This window comes from Aquarana catesbeiana, linkage group LG01, assembly GCF_042186555.1.
Source record: "Aquarana catesbeiana isolate 2022-GZ linkage group LG01, ASM4218655v1, whole genome shotgun sequence".
Lineage (NCBI taxonomy): Eukaryota > Metazoa > Chordata > Amphibia > Anura > Ranidae > Aquarana > Aquarana catesbeiana.
Genome location: NC_133324.1, coordinates 311,049,886 through 311,062,417, shown reverse-complemented (window position 1 = coordinate 311,062,417; position 12,532 = coordinate 311,049,886). Strand labels below are relative to the sequence as shown.

General features: G+C 43.8%; 1 pseudogene; it reads left to right on the top strand.

Moving 5' to 3' along the window:
• The first annotated feature begins 8,393 nt into the window (after window positions 1–8,393).
• LOC141129400 (large ribosomal subunit protein eL43-like) lies at window positions 8,394–9,571 on the top strand (annotated as a pseudogene).
• The last annotated feature ends 2,961 nt before the right edge of the window (window positions 9,572–12,532 follow it).

Below are 12,532 nucleotides of genomic sequence, written 5' to 3'. Positions count from 1 at the left end.
CCTGCTGCAAAATATTGCAGCAAAAATTGTAATTACACGCCCCCTGCGGTGCCCAGAACCAAAAATTTTCTTACAAGCTACCAACATGAACATTGAGGAGGAATAGGATAGTCACTCAGAATAACAGGATAGTCACTCAGCATCTGCATAGGCAGCCTTCAAGGGATCTCACATTCATAAAAAAATTAGTCAGTTACATCAGCATCAGGTGCTTGGTAGCTGGTGATCCAAGACTGATTCATTTTTATGAAGGTGAACCGATCAACCGAGTCAGTGGACAGGAGCACTCTGTGATCGGTTACAAAGCCTCCAGCAGCACTGAATGTGCGTTCCGAAAGAACACTGGATGCAGGACAGGCCAGTAGCTCAATTGCATACTGTGCAAGCTCTGGCCAGTGATCCATCCTCAAGACCCAGTAACCCAGAGGATTTTCAGTTGCAAAGGTCTCCAAATCTGATCTTGCCCCTAGGTATTCCTGCACCATGTAAATCAGACGCTGGCGATGGTTGCTGGAACTGATCAGACCTTGGGGCTGCGGACTAAAAAATTGTCTGAACGCATCTGTCAGATGGCCACCTTCTCCACCGCTCCTTCTGTGACTGACCGAAGCCTCAGCAACACGTTGTCCAAGAAAAGGAATTTGTAACCTCCTAGGCTCTGGAAACGCATTGCACAAACCTTTGTTCAAGGCCTCCCGAAGATGTTTCATCCTCTGCTCCCTCTGCGATGGATGGATAAGTTCCGCAACCTTACCCTTGTAACGTGGATCAAGGAGGGTTGCCAGCCAGTATTGATCCCTCTCCTTGATATCACGAATCCGAGGGTCCTTTCGCAAGCTTTGCAGGATCAGGGAGGCCATGCAGCGTAGGTTTGCTGAGGCATTCGGTCCAGAGTCCTCTGGGTCACTAAGGACGACCTGATCCGCAGCCACCTCCTCCCAGCCACGTACAAGTCCATGGGTTTCTGGGGACTGTAAATGATCCCTTGAAGACTGCTGCTGATGCTGAGTGCTAGGCTCCACCTCTATGCTGACACAATCCTCCTCCTCCTCTTCCTGTGTGATCAGCAGGCCCGCAGAATCACTGTCAGGATAAAGGGGGCCTTGAGATAAAGGAAGTCCTCCTCTTTCTCCCTCTGTTCTGCCTCAAGTGCCCTGTCCATTATTCCACGCAGCATGTGCTCCAACAGGTAGACAAGAGGGACAGTATCATTGATGCATGCACTGACACTGCTCACCATCCTCGTGGCCTCCTCAGATGGTGACAGGACAGTGCATGCATCCTTGATCAGTAGCCACTGGTGTGGCGAAAAAAAGCCAAGCTCCCCTGACCCTGTCCTGGTGCCATAGTCGCACAGGTACTCATTGATGGCCCTCTGCTGCGTGTGCAGCTGCTGCAGCATAGCCAACGTTGAGTTCCATCTGGTGGGCATGTCACAGATTAGGCAGTTCTTGGGCAAGTTGTATTCCTTTTGGAGGTCAGCCAGCCGAGCACTGGCATTATATGACCGGCGGAAATGCACACAGACTTTCCTGGCCTGCCTCAGGAGATCCTGTAAGCCCGGGTACCTGCACAAGAAGCGCTGCACCACCAAATTAAGGACATGGGTGTCCCTGTTGGAGAGCGGAGAGGAGGTTGGTGCCATTGTCGCAAACCACCATTCATGCCTGAAGCTGGCGAGGTGTCAACCACCTCTGAGCCTGCCCCTTCAGAGCTGACAGAATCTCTGCCCCAGTGTGGCTCCTGTCCCCTAAGCACACCAGCTCAAGCACCGCATGGCATCTTTTTGCCTGAGTGCTTGCATAGCCCCTTGAATGCCTATGGAGCACTGCTGGTTTCGAGGACAAATCTATAGAGGAAGAGGCCATGGAGGAAGAAGAAGAGGAGGGGGTGGAGGAGAGAGGTGTTTCAGAATCACCACTAGTAGCATTTTGGAGGCGTGGTGGCGGAACAAGCTCCAACAATACTGCACCCTGTCCTGCATCCTTCCCAGCTGCCAGCAGGGTCACCCAGTGCGCCGCGAAAAACATGTAACGTCCCTGTCCATGCCTGCTGGACCATGAATAAGCAGTAATATGCACCTTACCGCTGACCGCCCTGTTCAGCGAGGCCAAGACATTGCCTTCCACATGCCGGTAGAGAGCCGGAATTGCCTTCTGTGAAAAAAAAGTGGCGTTTGGGAACCTGCTACTGAGGTAGCGCACATTCCACAAATTCACGAAAGGGGGCAGAGTCTACCAGCTGAAAAGGCAGCAGTTGGAGTGCTAGCAATTTAGCCAAGCTAGCATTCAGCTTGTGGATGGCTGGGACCAAATTTCTTTCGCCGGTTTAGCAACTGGGGTAGGGAAATTTTCCTGCTACAATTGGACGTTGGAGTAGCGATTGCAAATTGCCCCCAAGTACTTAATTCTACACCTTCATTCCTCTCAGTGCAGGTTTCTGAGAGAACTGAAGGTATAGTGGAGTTGGAGATCCCAGCTGATGAGGAGCAAGGAGAGGTCCGCCTTGTTCTTTAGTGGCGGTCTTTTAAGTACGCTTGCCAACGGACTGTATAGGAGTTTGACATATGTCTGGTCAAGCATGTGGTGCCCAAGCGGCTGCTGTTTTGGCCACGCTTGATACGCTTCAGACATATGTTGCAAACAGCAACGGTGCAATCTGCTGCACATGTCTCAAAAAAATCACATCAAAGAACTTTTGGAAAAACGTGCGGAGTAAGCAGCGCCCTGCACATGTGGATCTCTGCGGTGTGATGCAGTTAGTTGGAAGCATTTAAGCTGGCCCCTGGAGGGCATCCTGCCTCATTGGAGATGTGCCTCCTCCTCCTCCTCCTCCTCTCTGCTATCAGGCACCCATGTGGAGTCAGTGACCTCATCATCCCCTCCCTCCTCGTCACTGGAGCAAACCTGGCAGTATGCTACAGCTGGGGGAACATGACTGCCAGTTTGTTGTCCTTCTTGGGCAACCCCTCTGTCTGGGCTCACGTTACTGCCTTCCTCAATCTGGGTACCATCATCGGAACCTTCAAAACGTCCTCCTGCAGGATGTACCCAAAACTGTGGTCGAACAGTTCGGGGGACTCCTCGGGGCATGATGGTGGGGCTAGGGAAGGAGTGACTGATGACATTGAGCCGATGGAAGAGGCCACTTTGGTAGCTGCAATGGCAGCCAAAGTACTCTGAGCCTGGGTGACAGAGGATGAGGAGGATGAGGACAGCTTGGTCATCCACTCTACCAACTCTTCTGCATGTTGTGGCTCAACACGGCCAGCTGCCGAAAAAAGGACAAGCGTGTCCCACGGCCACGTGCTGATGAGGATGCGTCTCCACGACCAGCACTGTTGCCTCTAGACACAGAGCCTGCTTGCCCTCTTTTATTGGCTTGTGACTGACTGCCTCTCCTTGTTGGCCTTTCAGACATACTAATGGCCTGCAGTGAGATGTAGCTGCACAAAGCTGGGATGTATATATATATACTGATACTGAAGCTAACTGAATCAACTGCCTGCCTGTAGTATATTAGGAACAGAACAACAGGAACGGTCTGCAACGAGATCTAGCTGCACAGGATACAGTACTGAATATACTGCAGCTAACTGAATGAACTGACTGCCTGTAGTATATTAGGAACAGAACAAAAGGAACGGTCTGCAGCGAGATCTAGCTGCACAGGATACAGTACTGAATATACTGCAGCTAACTGAATGAACTGCCTTCCTGTAGTATATTAGGAAGAGAACAACAGGAACGGTCTGCAGCGAGATCTAGCTGCACAGGATACAGTACTGAATATACTGCAGCTAACTGAATGAACTGCCTTCCTATAGTATATTAGGAAGAGAACAACAGGAACGGTCTGCAGCGAGATCTAGCTGCACAGGATACAGTACTGAATATACTGCAGCTAACTGAATGAACTGCCTTCCTGTAGTATATTAGGAAGAGAACAACGGGAACGGTCTGCAGCGAGATCTAGCTGCACAGGATACAGTACTGAATATACTGCAGCTAACTGAATGAACTGCCTGCCTGTAGTATATTAGGAAGAGAACAACAGGAACAGTTTGCAGCGAGATTTAGCTAAACTGGATAAAATATATATAATATATATATATATATATATATATATATATATATATATACAAAGCCTGGAATGTGTGTATATATATATATATATATATATATATCCTAAATATACTGGAACTAACTGAATCAACTGTCTGCTCAATCTATCTAAATTAAATTAAATGACTCTCTCTCTCTCTCAACGCCGGTACACACTACACACGGCCGACGTGCAGGCGACCTGATATAGTGTGGGGCGTGTACTTAATCACCTGAGCCATAATTGGCCAAAGGCACCATGCCTTTGGCCAATTATGGCTCTGTTTGCTTACGGCGCTGTTATTGGCCAAAGCATGTGGGTCATAGTGCATACTTGGCCAATCATCAGCCAGCAAACCACTGCGATGACGCAGTGCATTATGGGCCATGACTCGAATTTGGCACAAACAGCCCATAATGTTCAATCTTCGTCGAACTATCGAACAGCCGATGTTCGACTTGAACTCACGAGCTCATCCCTAGTAAGGAGCCAAGCTTTTGTTCTACAAAGCTTTGATGTGCAACCTGTTACATTCCAGTCACCTGGTATAAACCAGAAAGATAAACCCCAGAAATATGACATTAAACATAATGTTACTCTCTATTCAAGTTATAGAATATATGGAGATATTTTGCTTTAGTTTAACCTCCAGTGTATCACAGTTCTGGCTGTCAGGAGAAAAAAAGTGTAACAGGAATTTTTTGTTGGTAGAGAGAGGGCCTGAGATCAGTGAGTGTAGTACAATGTCTGCTGCTGTTTGAGTGCCTCGTTCATATGGAGTAAAAATATGTTAGCAGAAGGCATGACTGCTCACATGAATGATTTGAGATCACAGGGCATGACTACCAGACACCTAGTAGGGTCCCTTTCTTTTTTTCACAGTTCCAACACCTATCTGAGAAGAGTGGAATATTTTATAGCAGAAAGGCATTTTTACCAGTTCATGAGGATCTTGAAGTTTGTCTCCTGCACAGTGGCCATGATGCTAAGTTTGTCAAAGTACATATGGTGGCTAAGGTCTTGCTCCCATGCAAAGATACAATGGAGAGTGGAAATGTACTCCTGGTTCAGGAAGCAATGTACTGTATAACTGGGAATTGAGGTGGTACGGGTTTGAGGTAGTAGACACCATTTTGAGGACAAGAGGTCCCTAAAGATGAGTCCTTTTTTGTAGAGTTGATTGACAAATTGAGTTGAGTGAGAGGCTAGGTCGGTAGTTATAATATCAAATTAATTCAAACAGCCAGCTTATAGAATCTTGGTTGCTGGGGAGGAACCCCTGATTGACCAGCATAGGGGAGCAGGCAAGACCTGGAGGAAGTGCACAATTTTCCAGTATTGCTATTATAGGGCCCACATAAGAAGAGACTTGGGACCTATGAAGCAGTGAATCTCATGTCCACAATAAGGGAGCTACACAGATTGATAATGCAGAAGGGGGAGAGTCAGCCATAGGGATGAATCCATAGGAAAGGAGTCTATTGGGAGGGGTGTTAAATGACTCCCTATCTCAACCTATTTTTAATTTCTGTGGTTTATTCAGGCAATAATGTATGTCAATAGTGAGGCTTTATGATAAAAATCCAGGTAAATGAGACCTAAGTCTGTTTACTGTTTGCAGTGAATAAGTATCATGTAGTGCAAAGCAGGGAATCAGCTTTAAGGCTGAGCAATGAGTGTCTTTTTGTAGATTATATTAAAAGCCTGTGTATGGCGTCATGGAAGAGTGGTGTGTGATTGAGGTTGTAAAGCTTAGACAGATCTGTGAGTATGTGGTATGTGGACTTCTAGTTGTTAATGGGAGCCAGTGGCCCACTGAAAAGGAAAAGCATAAGAAAGGAATGGATGTTCAGGGCCACAGATTTGAGGCTACTCAGCTAACTGAATGTTTGGAATTTTTCTAGCATTGATGGGTAGGCCAATCTAGGGTTTGAAACATAGTGTAGCATATTATCTGCATAGAAAAACAAAAGGAAATAAAAAAAAAACCATAATGTAGTATATTAAGCCGAAAGCATTTATTAAATGGATAAGATTACACTCACAAAGATGACATGTGCTAAGCATAACAGTCTGGGTAGTCTTGAAGTCAGGAGTGATGAAGTGTGAACCAGGACCCCTGCCTTGGCAATTGGCAAGTGTATGAAAGCGCATTTGTGATGGAATAAAGCCACTGTTACTGAAGAAACACTGTCCCAGAAGCACCCCGGAAGTGGAGGCCGTCTGAGGTAGCCGATGTTCACATGCACAGTAGGATACAGGGACTCGTTTCTAAGCTTTAAGCTTCTTTCTCAGCCTCAGGCTAAGTAACAGTGTTCCTGCAGTGACAGCAGCTTTATTCCATCACAAGTGCACTCTCATACTCTTCCTGGTGGCCAACACAGGGGTCCTGGTTCACACCAGTGTTAATTTTGGCAGCAAATTTTGATTTAGTTTTAGTCTTAGGACTAAAATGGCATTTTAGATTTAGTCCCATTTTAGTCTTCTGCAATTGTTTTAGTTTTAGTCGTATTTAGTTGACTAAATCTCCAGTAGATTTTAGTTGACTAAAACTCATTTTAGTCGTCTAAAATCTAATGGGTGTAATTAAATTGTAATGCATTAGTTAACATTTCTCTACAATTTCCAAACTCATAATATACTGCTGAAGTGAAAAATTTAATATGTTATTATTTATGGTATTGAGGTATGAACATGCACTTCAGACCAGTGTTAATTTTGAAGTCAAATTTCAATTTAGCTTCAGTCGCATGACCTGTACACACGGTCAGACATTGATTGGACATTCCGACAACAAAATCCATGGATTTTTTCCGACGGATGTTGGCTCAAACTTGTCTTGCATACACAGGGTCGCACAAAGTTGTTGGAAAATCCAATCGTTCTAAACGCAGTGACGTAAAACACGTATGTCGGGACTATAAATGGGGCAGTAGCCAATAGCTTTCGTCTCTTAATTTATTCTGAGCATGCTTGGCACTTTGTGCATTGGATTTGTGTACACACGATCAGAATTTAACCGATCGGATTTTGTTGTCCGAAAATTTTATAGCTTGCTCTCAAGCTTTGTGTGTCGGAAATTCCGACAGAAAAAGTCCGATGGAGCCCACACACGATCAGAATTTCCGACAACACAATCCGATCGCACTTTTTCGTCAGAAAATCCAACCGTGTGTACAGGGCATTAGTCTTTTGACCAAAATGGCATTTTAGTTTTATGCCCTGTACACACGATCGGACATTCCGACAACAAAATCCATCGGATTTTTTCCGACGGATGTTGGCTCAAACTTGTCTTGCATACACACGGTCACACAAAGTTGGTCGGAAATTCTGAACGTCAAAAACGCGGTCATGTACAACACATACGATGAGCCAGGAAAAATGAAGTTCAATAGCCAGTGCGGCTCTTCTGCTTGATTCTGAGCATGCGTGGCACTTTGTGCGTGGGAATTGTCTACACACGATTGGAACATTTTCCATCGGAAAGTCTGATCGTGTGTACAGGGCATTAGTCCCATTTTAGTCTTTTGACTAAAATGCCATTTTAGTTTTAGTCGTATTTTAGTCATCTCAATTATTTTAGTTTTAGTCGTATTTTAGTAGACTAAAATAGTATTCATTTAGTCGACTAAAATGTTTTAGTAGTTTTAGTCAACAAAATTAACACTGGTTCACACTTCATCATTCCTCGCTTCCACCCTCCAGGTGACCCAAACTGTTATGCAGGCAAATGGCATCTTTCTGGTTAAATACACTACACTATGAGGTTTTGCGCTCTTGTCTTTCCTTTTGTTTGTGTTGTGATGCAAGAGAGCACACACTCTGATCCATGAGTAGCACCCTCAAAGTTAGATCATTCCAGATCCGTTTTTTGGACAATCCACCTTATTTTCTTTAATGCTGGTGCTAGAGTCTTACTCACTCAATCAATCAATTAACCTCAGGATCAAATGTAGCATATAGCTGTTATTGTTTTCTTTTATCATTATTTTTATTATTATTGAAATTTTCATTTTATTTCTTGGTTTGGTCAATTGCCGTGAGCTTTTTTATGCATTAGGAGCAGGATAAATTAGACTGGTGTTAAACGCTGTGTTTTTTTTTGGGGGGGGGGGGGTTCTCCTCTGCCCAATTAATTTAGTTATTATCTGCATAGAAACCTGCTTTGCTGGGTTGTCCACCCATCAGGAGGCCTTGGATAGTTTGTATTTGCTTAGACAACTGTTAAAAGTTACTCCATTGTAGGATATCACGTAACAAAGGCCCCTTTCGGGTCCTGAAGGAAGATGGCCAATAGCACCAAGAAGGTCAGCATTGTGGGTTAAAATGGGACCTGTTATGGTGCTTCCCTAAAGATGGTCAAGAAAATTGAAATCAACCAATACGCCGAGCACACCAGCTCCTTCTGTGGTAAGTGTAAAATCAAATATACCGCGCTGTCAAAAAACATATGCAAGCAGCCAGCGCAGCAGTGTAAAAATATAGCAATAAGAAAGGTAGAAAATGTGCAGCGCTACAAAACGGACAAATGTCAAAACATGACAAATTAAAAAATACCCATAATATTGAAAGTTGCAGTGATCAAAAAATAAGAGATAAAAATGTGAAGATGTTATTAATGACAAAGATAATTATTAAAAAATGTAGTGACATATACTCAATGAAGAATACTGTCCATATGTGATGGTAAGGGACCAAAAAGAGGTCCTAATAAGTTCCAAAATGTGTGATCCAATACAGGTGAGTGACAATCACTGAAATCTAAAGCAAACATCAGGATCAGTTGTGAGAGTGAGTGACATAAAGAATCCACCATCAGAACTACCAGTCTATTACGAGAAGGATTGGACTCATGAAGGTGTATACCTGACAAGCCAATCAAGCTTAGGGGTAACTGGAAAAGCACAAATTCATTGCATAGGATGCAACCTCTGGGTAAACACTCCAAGTTGATGAAGTCAGCAGGTTAAACATAGATTATATGCAGAGGCAGGTCAGCCAAACCATGAGGGTAAAAAGGAAAAGAAGGGGGCACATAGCATAATTCTGTGAGGAATATTTATTGTGAAAAAGAACATAAGAATTACACTTACATTTTCCAATATTAAGACAAGCACTTTAAAACAGGACAGTAACTATGAAACCAGCATGGAAATCCGACGCATTTCGCCTAAGCAGGCATCATCTTTGTCATTACTAACATCTTCACATGTTTATCTCTTATTTTTTGATCACTGCAACTTTCAATATTATGGGTATTTTTTCATTTGTCATGTTTTGACATTTGTCCGTTTTGTAGCACTGCACTTTTTCTACCTTCTGTGGTAAGACCAAAAAGGCTATAGGAATCTGGCACTGCGGTTCTTGTATGAAAATTGTGGCTGGAGCATCCTGGACTTACAACACCACCTTGGCTGTCACAGTGAAATCCGCCATCAGAAGACTGAAGGAATTGAAAGACTAACAGAGCAACCATCCTTCTGAAGTTCTGCTCCTTTGTCTGTTTTTTCTAGACTGTTCTTTAATAAAGGATGAAAAGAAAAAACAATGCAACGCTATACATAAAAATCAACACAAATGTGACTATCAGCTGTGCAGCATGATAGTATAAATATAAAAAATGCAGGAAGCCAAATACAATATTGTATTATTATAGTGAGTCCATGATCATATTAACGACCAATAACGTGAACATTGTGATCATGTAAATGTTCAACAAAGGTGAGCAGTATAAATGTAAGATGAGTGAGAGGTATCTCAAGGGTGCTATGTGGTTTCACAGAGGTGGTGTTCCAATACTCAGTATCCACAGCAAAAAATGAATGGACCAAATACGCTTACCGGAACGGGTGGACACGTTTGCCGTACGGCTAGGTGTCATACAGGCTTAAGGATCGATCGATCCAAATAGATGTTTGTTTTAGAGGCGTATACGGTAGGTTCCACTGGTTCCTTTGTAGCAATGGTAAATGACCTAAAGACATCAGATGTTCCAGGTCTGGTTGCACGCACTTCTCCGACAGGTGTATATATAGGAGGAATGCACCTTTCACAAAGCCATCATGGGGATATGGAAAAGGAAAAAAAGGCTCCACATAGTGCTTAAATCCAAAGAAGCAGGTTTATTTTAACCCAATATACAATATGCCCCAGTAGAAGGACCTCTAGTCCGAAACATGTCGGGTTGCGATTGATTTTTTGTTCCTGGTACCACTCTACTTTTTTATTGTGATCACTTTTATCTTGGCTGCTGTTATCTGGATTTTTACCCTATTTGGTTTAAAATAAACCTGCTTCTTTGGATTTAAGCACTATGTGGAGCCTTTTTTTCCTTTTCCATGTCCCCATAATGGCTTTGTGAAAGGTGCATTCCTCCTATATACACCTGTCGGAGAAGTGCGTACAACCAGACCTGCAACATCTGATGTCTTTAGGTCATTTACCATTGCTACAAAGGAACCAGTGGAACCTGCCGTATACGCCTCTACAACAAACATCTATTTGGATCGATCGATCCTTAAGCCTGTATGACACCTCGCCGTACGGCAAACGTGTCCACCTGTTCCAGTAAGCGTATTTGCTCCATTCATTTTTTGCTGTGGATACTGAGTATTGGAACACCACCTCTGTGAAACCACGTAGCACCCTTGAGATACCTCTCACTCATCTTACATTTATACTGCTCACCTTTGTTGAACATTTACATGATCACAATGTTCGCGTTATTGGTCGTTAATATGATCATGGACTCACTATAATAATACAATATTGTATTTGGCTTCCTGCATTTTTTATATTTAGTTATATACTATCATGCTGCACAGCTGATAGTCACATTTGTGTTGATTTTTATGTATAGCGCTGCATTGTTTTTTCTTTTCACTGTTCACATTGTCACTACTTTGTTGATGCTGGCTGCTATACACCCTCTCTCTCTTTTTTTCAGTAGCGCAACCATAACGTTATTTTATCTTTAATAAAGGATGTCTTGTAAAATGGGAAAAAAATAATAATTGGGTAACAAAGGTGTTGCTTGTCTTATCCTGTTAGAAGTCCATTAATATGAATATGGTCGGAAAGGCGGTCAAAAAGTTGCTTTATCTACTCCAAGGGAATGGACAGGGAAATGCCAATCTGCTGGAGAATGTCAGGAAAGATTTCCCAATCAAGGCATTCAAATACCTTCTCATAATCAACAGATAGAACAAACAATGGCTGGATGGATATATAGCACAGACCATGAGAGAAATTGTACATATCATGTAGCAAACTATACGAAAATGAACGAAGCCCACTTGTTCTGTGTGGATCAAACATGAGATGTAGGGTTGGAGTCTATTAGATATAGGTTTAGGAAATATTTTGGGTTCTATAATTATTAGGGATATTGAGAGATAATTGGCTCTTAGTGTCGAATCCTTTCCCTCTTTTGGAATCTCTCTAATAAGGACCTTTAAGAATTCTGAATTTTTAAATGAAGGTGTATGACTGCTTGATTCTAATAGATTGAGCTTGCTGTCTGCCACAAATGTTTCCACATTATTGGGGAGTTCAAGGGAAGCAATCTTTGGATAATATTTATCATTGATCAAGGAGGTTCTGTAATACCACTTTCTTAAGCAGAAGAGATTTGGTAAGGGGTGCCTACTAGTGATGATCCGAACACCCCCCGGTTCGGTTCACAGCAGAACATGCAAACAGACAAAAAATGTGTTTGAACACACGAACACTGTTAAAGTCTATGGAACACAAACATGAAAAATCACGTAAACGGGTGGCCCCGCCCCCTCTGACGCCACAGGGAAGCCATTGGGAAGTCCCCATGCGTCAGAGGGGGGCGGGTCACACGGGTACCGTGTGGCCCCGCCCTCAGTTATAAAAGAACTGTCACCTGAGAGGATGGTCATTACAGCGGGTGCCTCCCATGGATCGGTGGCAGAGTGCAAGTTTTTTTTTTCGGTCCGTCGGCGGAGCGAGAGAAAAAGATTAATGGACTTCGTGGGACATTTTTACTTTTTTATTTTTTAATAAAGGACTTGTCCCAAGATGTGTCTTGTGGTTTTTTAACATTTTGACACTTTTTTGTGCAATGGTAGGGGTACAATGAACCCGTTACCATTTCAAACAGGGGGGGCCAGGATCTGGGGGTCCCCTTGTTAAAGGGGGCTTCCAGATTCCAATAATCCCCCCGCCCACAGACCCCACAACCACCGGGCAAGGGTTGTGGGGATGAGGCCCTTGTCCCTATCAACATTGGGACAAGGTGCTTTGGGGGGCTACCCCAAAGCACCCTCCCCATGTTGAGGGCATGTGGCCTGGTACGGTTCAGGAGGGGGGGCGCTCTCTCGTCCCCCCTCTTTTCCTGTGGCCTGCCAGGTTGCGTGCACGGATAAGGGTCTGGTATGGATTTTTTGGGGGACACCCA